Genomic DNA, 15,504 nt, shown 5'->3' with positions numbered 1-15,504 from the left:
CTCAGGACCCCCTGCCTGGATGTTAATACCTGCTCCACCCTGACAAGCTGTGTGACCTTAATCCTCTGTGCCTCAGTAGATGGTATCTCCCATCTACATGGGGTCTCCCCAGTGCAGGGTCTGAGACAGAGGCTTAAGTGTGAGTAGCTTATTTGGGAACATGACCCAGGGAGCAGGACTGAGGGAGAGGAAGAGTGAAACACAGAGTGAGGGCTGCTGACCTAGGTGTGTGAACTAGTTGGCCACCTCTCTGGGTGACTGCTGTTCCATCCTGCAGGACCTTCTGAGAAGCTTTATGAAATGTACTTCAGAACCTTCCAGAAAAAAGGGGGGTCACTTATACATTGGCTACTATGGAGTTACCCCGGTGATGTTAACTCCCTGCAGTCCTAGGTGGCTCATGTGTCAATGCCAAGTGAGTCCCATGGGTGTCCCTGACACCAGGGTGTCAGGAGGCTTTAAGAGGCATGCGGAGGGACACTGTTGGCTGCACTTGTGTGACACTGGTTGAGGCCTGTGTAAAACTGGTTACTACAGTGGGGTACCAAACCAGAGGGGAGGCCGAGGGGATCTGAAGTGGTGCACGTGACGTGCCCAGTACAGATGGGGTAATTGTAGAGCTCCCCTCATAGGACTGCTGGCCCTTAGCATGTGGCCATCAGCATGGTGGTGACTCTGATTCTGACATCTCCCCTGCCTAGTGGACACCTCAGAGGCCTGTCATGTCCAAAACAGAGCTGTGGTGCATGAAAGGAGAGAAGGCTAGCACTCCCCTTGACAAGGATGGAAGAGGCCCTCGGGCCTAACAACACGCATATGGTTAAGGCGTTGCCATCTACTTCGTGGCCTCTAACCACTGTTTTTTAGAACTACCATATGACCCAGCAATCCCACTACTGGGCATATACCCATATATATGGAATCTAGAAAAATGGTATAGATGATCTTATTTGCAAAGTGGAAATAGAGATACAGACGTAGAGGACAAGCGTATGGATATCAAGGGGGAAAGGGGGGTGGTGGGATGAATTGGGAGATTGGGATTGACATATATACACTATGGATACTGTGTATAAAATAGATAACTAATGAGAACCTACTGTGTAGCACAGGGAACTCTACTCAATGCTCTGGCACGACCTAAACAGGAAGGAAATCCAAAAAAGAGAGAATATATGCATACGTGTAGCTGACTCAGTTTGCTGTACAGTAGAAACTAACACAACATTGTAAAGCAACGGTACTCCAAAAAAAATGAAAACAAACCAAACCAGACCAAAACAAAACAAAACAGAGCTCTGATTCCCTGCCTCTCCCCTAGCCCAACCCTTCCTCCAGTCTTCCCCATTGTAGTTCAATAGCCTGGATCTCTCTCTCTCCGCCACCCCTTACATCTAATCCATTATCAAACTCTAGCTTCGAAGTATACCCCAGTCTGACCTCCTCAGTAACTTCTCTCACAAAGCAACCAGCCCAGGCCAAGGCACCTTTGCCCACACACACCCGTCCCCTCCACGTTCCCCACCTCCGCCCCGGCCCACGACAGTGGCCTCCCAGCTGTCTCCAGCCTCTGCTCTTGCTTCCTGACAGTTTATTCTCCCACAGCAGACAGTGAAAATGTTACTCCCTGATTAAAGCAGCCCTCCAGTAACTTCCCATTATCATTTTTCTAATAACAGCTTTATTGAGATATAATTCACATACCATATAATTCACCCATTTAAAGTACACAATTCAATAGGTTTTTTTTAGTATATTCACAGGACCGTGTGACCATTACTGTAATCAATGTTAGAACATTTTCATCACCGCACCCCCACAAACCCCCCTCCTCCCGCCCCTTGTATCCCTTAGCAGTCACTGACCCATTTCCTCCCAACTCTCCCAGCCTGGGGGAATCTACTTTAGAGACTCATCTACTTTTTAGTCTCTATGGATTTGCCTATTTTAGACATTTCACATAAATCGTGGAATATGTGTCTTTGTGACCAATTGCCGTTTCCTGTAATTCTTAAAACTAGACCCAAACTTCGTGGTCCAGTGCCCGCTGCAGGCTCCCCAGCTTGCTGCCTGCCTGTCGGGCCACGCCTCCAGCCTCACTCGCTCCCTCTGTGCTCCTTCACCCTCAGGATCCCGACCTTTGCTTTTCCCTGCATCCGTCCTGGATTCTTTCTTAGATCTGTGACTCAGCCAGTCCTTCTCCTGATTCAAGTGTCTGCCCGAATGTCACCTCCTCAGAGAGGATTTCCCTCTTTTCCATCCCACCCCCAATCTCTACCCCTTCCCCTGACTATCTGAAATTTATTTACTTGTTTACATACTTGTCTACTGGCTCTCAGCCCCTTTAGACCTCTGTAGGGTGGAGATTTTTGTCCTGTTCACGTTTGTATCCTTAGCACCTTGGGCGGTGCAGGAGTTTGGGCGAAGTTGGGGTTTGACATTTACTGCACAAAAGATTGGGTGATGCTTCTGGAAGTCCCGCTGAGGAGTTTCCACAGTTCCTTCCACCGCCTAAAGCAGTATGAGACACCTTGAAAGTTACAAGTTCTTCCCTAGATCTAATGAAAATCCACTGTGTTATAGTTTGCATTCATTTTCTTTTTCTGCTGGGTATCGTGGTCCTTACTCATAGACCACCCACCCTGTTGACCAGCTGAGCTCTCTTGCCTCAGGCTCTCCTCATAGATTCTCTTCCTGGAGTCCCTTGCTCCCCTAGGGAAGGGTACCCCAATTGTCAGCTGTGACGGTTACGGCTCGAACACAAATGAAACAACATGGCCTGGACCACACAGTCCTCAGCTATCCGTGTACCCTCACTGGCCAAGCTAAGTGCTCTGGGCTTCCACTCTGGACTTGGCCTTCTCCATCCCTTGCTTCTTTGGAGCCCTGACATTGCCTCCTTGCCTTCTCTTTAAAAATCTCAGCCTGGTGGGAAAACAGGCTTTTTCATACATTGCTGGTTGGAATGAATATGGCACAACCTCTACGTAAGACAGTTTGCAAGGTGTCTCTAAATTACAAATGTCCCAACCCTTGGACCCTGTGTACCTGTGCGCATCTGGAAGGACAGATCCCGCACTGACAGCAAAAGATTAGAGACTGACCACCTAGTCCCATCAACAGAGGACTGGTTTAGAACAAGGAACACTTTGCAGCTGTAAGAGAAAATGGACAGCCCCCTATGTGTGGATATGGAACAATCCCCAGCACAGTGTCAAGAAAAACCATGTTTATAGTAAACTATCTATAGAATAATAATGAGGAAAACCAAGAAAATATACTTAAAGAAATACTGGAAGGATATAAATTTCTTTTTTTTACGTCGGGGATGAGAACTGTTAGGAAAAAATTAGGAGGAAGAGTTCTCACTGAGATTTTTATGTCGTTTTTTTATTTGAACCACGTGACTGTAATTACATATTTCAAATAAAATAACAAAATATATTGAAAGATCACAGTCCCATTTGGGGGGTTCTTGCCTTCTAAGGACTCTAAGATTTTTCTTTCAGGAAATTGAAAGTGCTCAGTAGTCGTGGCTGGGTACAGATAGTAACCCCCTGTGATGCTGGCTGTGGCGCCTGGGGTGCGGCCTGTCAGCTCAGCAAGGACAGGCCTTGTTTTATTCATCAGGGTGTTCCCAACACCAGCACAATGGATCACACAGAGCAGGCAGTCACTAAATATTCGTTGACCGAAATACAGATAAAAGCACGAATAGAAAGATTCCTAACTCAATAATGGAGCATTTCAATCACGGTGAAGGGTCCATATACTGATACAAAATTGTCAAACTGGGTGAATCTGAGCAAGGAGGAAAAAGACAATGCTGTTTAAGTCAGAAATGAGAAGGTGGCATTCCGGACATGGGCTGTAGCTCTCCCAGCCACAGAGTTACTGGAATTTTCTTGACACGTGGGGTCTGGACAACCACAATGAGTAAATGCCCGCGATAGTGTAAAAACGACAATAAAGCAAAAATACACAAGCCAGTAGCCCCGTGTGGGCAGGATCACCTCAGCACGGGCCTCCTCACCTAGGCCCGTCTTCTCAGGAGCTCAGAGTTCTTTCACGGGGCTTTGCCTCCGTACACCTGAGGGCAAACGGAATCAGCGGTGACTCCCAGCCAGAGCTCTATGCTTGCAGCCACGTGGCACCGCTGCCAACCAGCCAAGCACAAGTCTGGAGTTCACAGTGGACTCCTGGCACTGGCCAGGGTGGCTGGCATCGGCCCTACCCCTCTGGGGTGTCAGGTTATACAGGAGCGAGGACCGAAGCTTGCCCGGTGCTCACCCAGCATGCCTCGGGCACCCGATGGCTGCCACCCTGCGGTTGTCCTCGTCCTGAGGCAGGGGAGTGAGGACCGAATCTGTGGCTTTTGCTGGGTCCTCTCTCTCCCTCCTCCCCACATCTGACGCAGGGGTTTCTGCAGATGGGTAGCTCTGTTTCCTTTCAAGCCTCCTTTGCCAGATCGCCCTCCCTCTTCTTATCCTGGGTGGGGGAGTTGTCTCTGAGAGGGAGCTGGGCTTTTTCTGTAGACTGGAAGCCACCGAAGCCCTGAGCCTGAGGCCATAAGGCCTCACGGGGAAAGTGTCGAATTGAAGCAATTTGCCTGGAGCTGGACGTGAGATAAGCCAGAGCCCTGGGCCCTGTCACCGCCTGTACCTGTCAGACCCGGACCTTCCCATCCCTCCATCTACCAAGCCTCTGGACCCAACTGAACCTCCCTCGGTTGGGACTTGGGCGGAGCACCTCGTGTGGCACCAGCCAGATGTCCCCCTGGGATTTGGGTGCAAGCCCAGCGGCCGGGGGCGGCGCAGTGGGCAGGCTGCCAGCCATAGGCTGATCCTCCGGACCTCGCTCACTGGTCCTGGGGAAACGTCTCAGCAGGAAAGCCCCCACATTTTTTTGCTTCATTGCCTCAGAGTGAGTAGTGTTCCGAGGTGTCCCTTGAGCACATTTGGCCCGGAGGGCAACTGGGTATCCGCCTAGGCTCTGTAGCAACCTGCCCTTTTCTAGGTGAGCCAGAGAACAGAGCCTGCCAGTGTCTAGCGTTGTGGGTTCAAGGCTGCCTTGACCAGCAGAGGCCTGGCCCTGCCAAGTCTCACTTCCCCCTCTTCCTTCCTGTCCATCCCACTCACCTCTCACACTCAACTCACCCTCTGCTTCAGGACCTCCCCTCTCTCCCCTCCCCCGGGGGGATGCCGAGCCCACCCTAAAGACCACCAGCTTCTTCCAGAAGTCAGTGGAGTGGAGCCGGGGAAGAGCTGAGAGGCCCTGTGGAGGGCGTGTGTGGTCATCCCCAAAATGGCACCCCTGCCTTTGGCCTTAGGGGGAAGCCGGCAGGCCCCTCCCAGGTTTGGTCAGTCAGCCAGAGTGCTCCCTGTGGCAGGTCCAGGTCAAAGGACTCGTAAGACCCTCCTGTGTCACCCCCAGCAGCTGGACCCAGGCTGAGGAGCCCCTCCCAGGAGCCTCAGGCCTGGGGCCTCTCAGGTTCCCTCGGAGGGAGGGAGGGAGCTGCCACAGAGCCAGCTGCATCTGTGGGAAACCACACACCGCAGCCTGCAGGTGCAAGGGGCCTGGGGGAAGGGGAGAGGATTAATTAACCATTTCTTGGAAGCAGGGCTTCTCCATTCCTTCCATTCCCAAACTGTGGCTTCCCTAAGACGCCAGGTACCACACTCGGTGGTGTGGAGTGGGTCCGGGGCCAAAGAAAAATCAAAGGACGTGTGACCCAGGGATGCAAGAGACAGGTCCCCGCCCGAGAGGCCCTGAAGCCTGCAGAGAGAGGCCAGGGGACCATCGTTGACTCTCGGCAGGCTTCGGAGGCCGCTGAGAAACCTTGGGTGTCGTGTCCCTTTTCAAGGCTGGTGACCGGTTCCCTGGGGCAATTCCACGTCAGGAGACACTGCCTGGGGGGAGGTGGTCAGGAGCCTCCTCCTGGATGGCACTCACCCCCGCCCGGTCTGTCCACTGAGGACCCCTCAGAGGGCTGCCTCAGGGAGCAGTAGGCCTGGCCTTGGAGGAAGGACTGATGGCCAGCAGGCCTGCTCCCACTCAGCCCGGGGCCTTGGGGTGGTAACCATTAGTGTCAAGTAAACTGTGGCTTGGACATTGCTCTGGGGTTTCCAGGGGCTGGAAGCCATTCAGGCGGAAAGCTTTCACACAGTCCCCGGAAAGGGCTCCTTTCTGCTAGACCTGCCCGCAGAGGTTAGTGTTGTTCTTACAGCTGCCCACCTGCCTGCCCAGGTTGGTCTGACTTCTCATCCTGCCCGTCCACCTGCCTGCCGTGGAGCACCCACCAAGAGCAGTCTTCTGGGCAGGAGGCCTGGAAAGTGCAGGACCCTGTGGAAAAGGGCAGCCTTGCCCTTGTTTTAGCGCCCCCTTCTCTTTCTTCCCAGTATAAGTCATAAATCATCCCCCTACTCTCCTGATCTTTCCTAAATGCGAGAAAGGTTACATTTTCTAGGAGGAACTGAGTTCATTCTGCACATGTCTGAGCACCCCCTGCTTGGCAGGCTGTGCTAAAGCTTGGAATATAGAGACATGTCCTTGTCCTGGAGGAGCTCACAGTCTGGCGGGATAGACATTCACACTCTATTCAGAGAGATAGGACTCTTCAAGGGAAGGCACCACGTTCTTCAGGGACAGGAGGGGCCGATGATAATCATGGATGTCTGCAGAGAGCTCACAAATGTTATACAAAATGTTACACACAGTGCTGGTCGTTCGAATGAAGCAGAAAGGGGTAAGCCAAGGAGCTTAGGACCAAACTGGGGAGATAAGAATATGAGTCACAATACAGGACAAGAGTGAACTGACTGACCCGAAGGGCTTTTGGAATTCAGAGCAGGATAACTTCCCACTGGGGTAATCAGGGAAGGCTTCCAGAAGGAAGTGGTATTTCAGCTAGGGCGAATGTCAATAGATAGATCTGAATCGGGGCGGGGGGGGGGGGGGGCTTGGTGCCAAAGCAGAGACTGGGGAATGACTCCTCCTTCTGGATGAAACACCTGGGGGAAAAGTGAACAAACAAACAGCATGAAAGACTCTACCAAGATACCAAAGTGAGGGAGTTGTCTCTACTACTTTTCCTCTGCCTCCACTTCCTTGGGAGGGAGGGGGTGATTGCCTATCAATTTCTGACCTTATAAATTAGCTCCATCCTATCTTTCCATCCTCAGCTCTCTCCTTTTTGCCATACAGGGAACATCCATTACAACTCTGGTATAATACAAAAATCTATTTGGGCTTTGTCCCCCTTACCTGGTACAGAGCTTTAAAAAATGCAGCTATTTCCTAAGTAATAGGAATGTCTTTTGTTATTCACAACCAGCCCTTTCTGCCACAACTGAGTTTATGCTAATGAGGTGACCAGTGGTAGGTCCTTAGGTGGTTTGAAGGGGGGCAAGGGGGTGAGGCAGGACTGGCCCTGCTAGAAAGAAGGTGGGAAATTTCATCCCCACCCCACTTCCAACCTCTCTGAGGAGAGGTGGATGACTGGAGATGGAGTTCAATCACGCGGTCAATGGTTTAATCAACTGTGCCTATTGCGTGAAACCCCACATAAAAATTCTGGACCCTGAAGCTCGGTGGAACTTCCTGCTTGGTGAACACACCAGGTGAGGTGACACACCTGATCCGTGAGGAGAGGGCACGGAAGCTCTGCAACTCTGCCCCCCAGACCTTCCCTATTATGGATCTTCCCTTTGTTCTAGAATTATAGTTTATAATAAAACTCTAAGTATAGCACATTTAGTGAGTTCTATGAGTCATTCTAGCAAATTATTGAACCTGAAGCAGGGTACTGGGAACTATTGTATGAATTCGTAGCCAAGTCAGACAGAAGAATGGGTAGCCTGGGGACTCCATCTGCACCTGTCATCTGAAGTAAGGGCAGTCTTCTGGGGGAATCTGCCCTTTAACTTGTGGGATCTGAAGCTAAGCCTGAGGAGTTAGTGTCAGAACGGACCCTGAACTGAATTGCGGGACTCCCGGTTGGTGTCAGAGATGTGTCAGTACAACAAAAGAGGTTTCCTTACAACCTTCCCTATAAATCACATGCATTCCTACCCTGTCCTCCTGTCTGAAATGTCTCTCTAGCCTCCCACGCTCACTAGCCCTCTAGTTTCAGCTTTTCCAAATCCTTCCTGTCCTTCAAAGCCCACTGCCTTTACAACTTGGTACTACAAGGGCTGTGCTGAAGCCTTTCCTCGTATGCAGAAATCTGGGCCTCCTGCCAGGTAGCATGTTTGGGGGAAAGGGATCTGGGGGCAGGAGGGTGCCCCAGGCAAAGGAGCTGCTAATTAAATGCTCCTGGACAAGTAGAAGGAGAGGGCTGCATTGCAGCGAGGAGGGCTGCGGGCCTGGCTGAGCTCTCCTTGAAGAAGCAGCCTCTGCTGCAGGCCTCTCCACCTCTCTCCTTCCTCTGTTCCTGTGAGAAGCAATGTCTTGGGGTAGGCAGGGGCTGGGGGGTTCTGGCTCTGCAGGTCCCAGCCCCACTGGCCCTGATGGTAAACACAGAGTTTTGGCATCTTCTCTGTAGTGATGGGCAGTGTTCACCCAGGTCAACAAACACACACCTTCTCGTGCATGTACCTTTGTGTGTGTGCATACACACACACACACACACACACACACACACACACACACACACAGGCAGGAGCATGCCAAGCCCATGTCTGCATTGCTCTGGGCTGCAGTTGGGAAGTGCCCCACGTCGGCGTGTTCTGGCCGATGGTCTGGTCCTCTCCCCCTTTGCTTTTTTGCCAACACTGCTCCTGGCAGCGTGCGGCCCTGCAGACTAAAGGCCAGCAGAGACCAGCGTGTTCCCCTCTCCCACACTCTCTAGGCTCCCTTCCACCCCCCACACTCCACCCCGTGCTGCAGCTGCCTCCAAGAGCCTAGGGTTGTGGCTCCTTCTTAAACACCTCAAGACAGCGTCTAAGCCACGTGGGTGACCTGGTGGGAGGCCAGAGAGCAGTGTCACCCCGCCCCCCACACCACTGGACGAAGAGCAGGTAGTAGATGGATGGGAGCTAAACTGGACTCTTCCCTCAGGTGCTGCTGAGGCCTGGGAGGCAAACATGGAGGGTTACAGAAAGCGATCCAGAAGGCATTTAGGAAGCCCAAGGGAACTGGTCTGCCACATCACTGCCCACAGGGAACTGGTCTGAGCTACCAGGCCTAGATCAGGCTTCAGAAAAAGCACAGCTCCTGTGATATCTGGACTGCCCCTTTCTCTCCCTTTTCCAGCACGCTTCCCCTCTGAAAGTCTCTCCCAGTATACCCTAGGTCCTAGGAAGGCAGAATCGTAGCCGTTTATTTTTAGCTTAACTGTGGCCTGAAAGGCTTGGTCCCAGGTGAAGGCATTTTAAGGAGCAGCTTATATGGGGAAGAGCATTGGGAGGGTTGGGCTCTCTCTTTCCTTGCCTTATTGCACCCCACTTTCTGCTCTCAGGCGTGTCCTTTCTCCCAGCTCATTGCAAAGTGGGGGTGGGCAGCTGTGACTGAGGGATGACCTCAAACTATTGAGAAGGATTATAGCTCTTCACCAAGTGTTGGGGAACCTTCTATAAAATTAGCTCCTCCTGAGGTGTTCTCAGTCCGACAGACCCAATTCTCTTTATCAGGGGGATCTGGGGAAATAAAACCCTACCATCTCAGGTCCTAAACTGAATCCCATTCCATTTTATCTAGCCCTCAGTCAGACGCTCATCCTAATTTCTCTCCCAGCTACCTGAGCACCAGTTACCACAGCAACCCCAAAGCTCCCTCAGAGCACTGGACTCTCACATTTTAAACTGGAAGTCACCCTAGAGCTCATCAGTCCCAACTTCCCATGTTACAAGGAAGGAGACTGAAGTCCACCTATGGGAAGTGACTTGTCCAAGGTCACACAGCTTTTTAGTGGCAGAATTAAGATGAAAACGCTGCACTTTGACTTCCAAACCAGTGCTCTTTCTGCAAAGCCACACCACTTAGCATCCCCGCTGAGCTCAGAGTTTGGGATCTGGAGTTTAGGTCCTAATTCTAGAGACATCGTGGGAAATTCTAGGATGAGGCCTGCATGAAGAGTCAGCACCTGTTTTCCTCCTGAAGCTCTTGTTTTGTGTTACATTGCCTCAGGCAAGGCGGGGATGAGGGGGGCTGCTGGGCCATGGTGTGCCTCTGCTGGGCTCCCGGCTTGTCCAAACCGACCTGAGGAGCAGGTGTGGGTCCTCTGTCCCCAGAGCTTCTTGAAGAACAGTTTGTTCTGCAGGGGCTGCAGCCGGGGTAGAAGGAGAGTGACAGACACCAGCACAGCCCTGGAACCTGCTGCAGCTGCTTCCTGTTGTCAGACGGCTCTCCGGCTGAGGGGCTGAGCTCCCTGGCACCCCGCTCGCCCCTGCCTAGCTCTCCACCAGGACCCAGTGACCTCCCGTGGATACAGAGGAAGACCAGGTTCAAGGAGTGACAGCTCAGAGGAAGGAAGCGGCCCAGGGCCAGGCACACTTCCAGCCTCATTCTGTGTAAATGGGATCCCGTCCCCTGAATGTGTATGTTCACTCCTGCCTCGCCTCCCCTATCGGGAAGACCTTCCCACCATCCCCGTAAAGCCAACTTCTCCCTGTTCTCCGGGTCCCCTCGCCCTTGTGCATGGTGACACCCCTGCCCCACCATTGGCCGTACTGGACCGTCCAGTATGGGCGTGTGGGCCCCAACCTCACACTGCCTCGATTTGTGGTTTGACATTTCACCTGGGTTTGTTTTGTCTCCTCTTTAAGACTTAAAGACAGGAGAATTTGGGTCCCTAACCACTGCCTCCTATTTCAGACAAGATCCCTTACAGAGCTGAGCTCAGAGCTGACCCTCTGGTAGGGACACAATAAATCCTCGTTGAATGTCCCAACGTCTCTGTCCTGGTTCCTGTGTGAACTGCAGTCACCCCAGACTGGGGCGTTGGGGGAGGAGAAGGAGAAGAACAACTTGGGCTTCCCTGCCCGGAATTTTCTGCCCGGTAGTCATGATGGCTCATTATGGGAAGCTGTCCAAGGCCTTGCCCCTCTCCAAGCTTGCTTCCAGATTCCCCTCTGACTAATAATGAGAGTATTACGGAGCTGGCCTGAGTGGACCACCTCCCGTCTACACAGGATTCCCCTAGTGTGAACGCTTGCAGGTAGATGGCCAGGGAAAGGGGAGAGTGGTGGGCACCTGCAAGGAGGCCGCTATCCACCTCAGGGCACCGCTCAGAGCACTCCCAGTATGGGCTCTCCAGCCTCCATCTCCCTAGGGACTAGCTCATTTTCCCCAGGGGGTCTTAGAGGGGCTGGGGTAGGGGGGTGGAGGGAGCACTAACCTCGCACTCTCAGCCCAGCGCTCTTCCCCCCATTGTGAAATGGCCTTGGATGAGGGCCAAGCAGGAAGTCTCCTCCTATAGGCTTCAACTCAATTCCTGGCACCTGGGGTGTGAAGATGGGCCCCAGGCTCTTCCCTTCCCAAGGGAGGCCTGAGCTTGACACTGAGCCTGCCTGCTAGGAGACAGCCTGAGCTGCCCTTGGCTAATCGAGAGGGCCCTATGCCTCCCCGACAGGTACGTGGGACATTCAGAGGGGTGTGAAGGGCAGTGGAAAGTGCATGGGCCTGGGGCTCAGGGTTTCCAGCCTCTACTCTGCCATTATGAGCTTTGTGACCTTGGGCAAGTCACTTTCCCTCTCTGGGCCTCACTCAGTTTTCTTACTTGTGACTAACTAGAAGGTAAAGCATCAGGCGAGAAAGATCTCGCAGGCCTCTCGAAGCTTGATAGTATGACTCACTGAAGTCAGTGATTCATTGATGTTATTACCAGGACTTGGCTCTGGTCTGGCGGAGAGTCTGTTCACTATGTCTGTCTAGGTTTCCCCATATAAATCTGCAACTCCTGGTTTCTCAGAGTGGGCTTCCCTGGACAATCAAGGATGAATGATGACAGAGGCCAAGAGATGAAGAGCATCTGTTACTTTGGGGAGTTAGGACACCTGGGTGATTTGTACAGAAACTCTGGCTACATAATTTCCTGTCCTTCAATTCCAGCCAGGAAATTTAAAAATTTGGGATCCCTAATCATCATGAATAAAGGGACCCCTTCTCCCACGCACTAAACTCTTAAAAGTAGGGGGAGGAGGAAGGCAGGAAGAGGACAGCGTTCTTCACACCCCAGACCTCTAGCCTGCCTGGGACAACTTGAGTGATAACCACGCCTGCTTTTCTTGGTCTCAGTTTCTCCTCGTACAACCTGGGGTGTGGTGGCCCTCGCCTTCCTGAGGTTCAGCAAGGAAGGAAACCATCGATGAGAAGGGGAGACCTTGTTAAAGCTCACACGTGTTTCATGAGTGCCGCCACCCAATTCTACACACGGCTGACTTTCCAGACAAGGGGGAACAAGGTGCCCATGGGGTGTAGTCTGTGGGGTACTGGGAATTTCTTTGAAGCTCCCCAGAGCCACAGCACCTGAAAGCCCACCATTAGAGTCTTTTCTTTGTTTAATATTGCCTAAGTTACCTCCAAAGGTGGAGTGAGGGCTTCCCTGGTGGCGCAGTGGTTGAGAGTCTGCCTGCCGATGCAAGGGACACGGGTTCGTGCCCTGGTCCGGGAAGATCCCACGTGCCGCGGAGCGGCTGGGCCCGTGAGCCATGGCCACTGAGCCTGCGCGTCCGGAGCCTGTGCTCCGCAACGGGAGAGGCCACAACAGTGAGAGGCCCGTGTACAGCAAAAAACAAAAACAAAAAACAAACAAACAAGAAAAAAAGTGGAGTGAGTGTGACGTATCTAACCATCCGTCATGAACATATTAACATGATTTAGCTACCAGATGGGTGGCCTCTGCACTGGTAGCTGAGGCTAGTGAGAGACTGGAGTTTGGTGTGGGTGGAGGGGAAGGTGTTTCGGAGGTCTGAAAGCTTGTACTCAGGGCGCTGCTTGAGTAGGAGGGGAACATAACAATGAAACCCGGCCTTTCTGTCGTGCTTTTTCACGTACCACTCCCCCAAAGCAGTGTGAGCAGAATAGTCCCATTTTACAGTTGAGGAAATGGAGGCTCATAGGGATTAAAGAAGTGACTTTTCTTCAGAAGCACAGCCAGAAGGTGCTGAATTGGGCCTAGAGTCCAAGAATTGAGAACCCAGGAGGCAGGATTTTGCCTGTGTTGGGGGATGGAGGTGGGGTGGGGGACAGGGGCTTGGGAGGGAGGAGGGGAAAGATGACAGGTGGAGAGCAGAGCCCCAGGTTTTTCTACTGTGCCCAGAGCTGTCCTCTTTTCTGACCTCCCTCCTTTCTCACCGTCTCCTACCCCTTTCCCACCACCTTTTAGGACATCTGAAAGCCCTGCCTCCAGCCTGGGCTGCCCTCAGACCGCGCCATTTGCCTGTTCCTCTCGCTGTCAGGGCAGCGCAGCATGGCGGTTGGCTCTGAAGTCCGTGGGCCCAGGTTCGGATCTGCACTCCACCTCTTACTGGGGGTGTGACCAAGGCACATCCTTCCACCTCTTGGTGCCTCAGCGTCTTCTGCCAGAAAGTGGACGTCAAGCAACATTCACCTCACAAGACTACTAGGAGGGTTCAGGAGAGAATCTAGTTAAAGCGACCAGAAGCGAGCCTGGCACTAGTCATTTCTCAATAAATATAAGCCAGGTATTCTCTGAGAAAAAAGGAGTCTCTCGTCTAACACAGAACTCGGTCCACTTCCCATGACCCCAGCACCTAGAACAGTGCCGGCATGAGTGGGTGCTCATTTAGTCTATGCTCAGTGATGGAATGAATGATAATGTCCATTACAGAGAAACTCCTAGCCTCAGCAGAAGTGATTCTGAAAAATGATGTTAACAATCTTGGATATTTTTATGGTCTAAGGTCATGGGACAAGACCTGGGAAGGCTAGGGCTGCCTGTGGCCGCACTTGTCTGACAAGGTCAGGGCGTCCCCTGCCGGCCCCGAGGAGTGCTGCAGGCAGGGCCCAGCGGGGCACTCCCACTCCTGAGGTGCCTGCCTGGAGGGGGGCCTAGTGGCACTGCCTACTTTCCCTACCTCGCCGTGAGCAAGGGGAAGTCCAGTGCTAACCGCTGGCACTCATGGGCTCTGGACATTTCCCTAGGGCTCAGGTGGGGCTGGGGGGGAGAAGCAGTAGCTCATAAATTTGTTCGTGGAAGAGGCTTCGGCAATCTAGTCTAAGTCCTTAACATGATGATGAAAAAAAAAGTTAAATATATCTATTGGGCATTTACTGTGAGCGCTTTACATGGATTATCTCATTGAAACCTGAAAACAACCCTTCGAGGTAGGTACTACACAGAGGAAACTATAGATAGGTGCCTCTATCAAGGTCCCACACAAAGTAAGGGACCAGCGGCAAACCCAGGGCCCCTGACCCCCAGTCCAGTGCTCTCCTGCTGCCTGTCCAGGACACTGAATCCAGGAGTACATCCTGGGGGCACAGGGAGGGGCAGAAGTCCCTGGAGGACTGAGTCTCCCAAGAAGACACACAGTGAACATTTATTGATTGACTGACAGAAAGAATAAAAGAACTGGTAGTTCCAAGCGTCTGGTTGTATTCAGCCCAGGGAATGTGTTGCCATGGCGATCAGGAGGTTATTCTCTCTCTCTGGGGACCCAGACTTCTAGAACACTTCTAGGATATGTGTGGCCACCTCCCTCTGGCCATCCCTCTGCCTTCTCTCAGATGTCTCCACCAGACCTAACCACCTCCCAAGACTCAGGAGGGCTCCCCAGCCTTAGGACCTCATGCCTGTCCTAAGTGGGCCTGAACCCAAACCCACCCAACACCATTTTCTGCTGTGTTTTGCTGATACCTTCCCTCCTTCCTTCATCCTTAGCTGATCTTAAAGTCAGTACACTGGGCTACATACCGTGAGGCAGGTCAGAACCTGAGGTGTGGTCCCCCTCAGAAACCAGCACAGTATCTGACAAGATGGGCACTGATCCATGCTTGTTGTCATGATTCGCTTCTGTAGAATAAATCTATTATACCTTGACAGACAGGAGAGGGGAACAGCCAACTGCAGTCCAGTGACTAGGGCTCAATAATGCACACCTTAGCTCATTTCCTCCTTCCCACGACACAGTGAGGGAGGCGCTTGGATTACATCTCCATTTTATGAGGAAATTGAGGCACAAAAGGATTTAAGTAGATTTGGAATAAGCAAAAAAAGATTAGTGGGTGTTTCCAATGGAAAACTTGGCAGTGTTTAGAGTACATCCTCTGGGCTATCTGATTAGAGCTCATCCTCTGTGCTGTCTGATTAGAGCCTTTCATTGCCTTTCAGCTTGTTTGCAACTGTTAACGGTACAGAACTGATGGCAATGCAATGATTCCTGTCTATGGATACTCAAATTCTGTTTGTTCGAGGGACAACAGTCTCCTCTTGTGGAAAAGTCAGTTTGCTTCCGTTTACAAGTTGGTCTCAATATTCCTGTTCTATATATGTGTCTGTTCTTTGGAGTCTCCTTTGAATGACTTGTAGCATCTACCTGGTTC

At 52.1% G+C, this 15,504-nt stretch overlaps 1 non-coding gene across 1 annotated transcript; it reads left to right on the top strand.

Annotated features, from left to right (window-relative positions):
- Positions 1 to 739: 739 nt before the first annotated feature.
- On the top strand, positions 740 to 865 carry LOC113608166 (U6atac minor spliceosomal RNA). The gene has a single exon (XR_003428235.1). It is a non-coding gene; the product is annotated as a U6atac minor spliceosomal RNA (small nuclear RNA).
- Positions 866 to 15,504: the final 14,639 nt, after the last annotated feature.

This window comes from Aethalodelphis obliquidens, unplaced genomic scaffold (assembly GCF_003676395.1).
Source record: "Aethalodelphis obliquidens isolate GAN/ISIS:26980383/991018 unplaced genomic scaffold, ASM367639v1 scaffold51, whole genome shotgun sequence".
Lineage (NCBI taxonomy): Eukaryota > Metazoa > Chordata > Mammalia > Artiodactyla > Delphinidae > Aethalodelphis > Aethalodelphis obliquidens.
The sequence above is the reverse complement of the archived record's forward strand: the minus strand, read 5'-3'. Positions and strand labels throughout refer to the sequence as shown.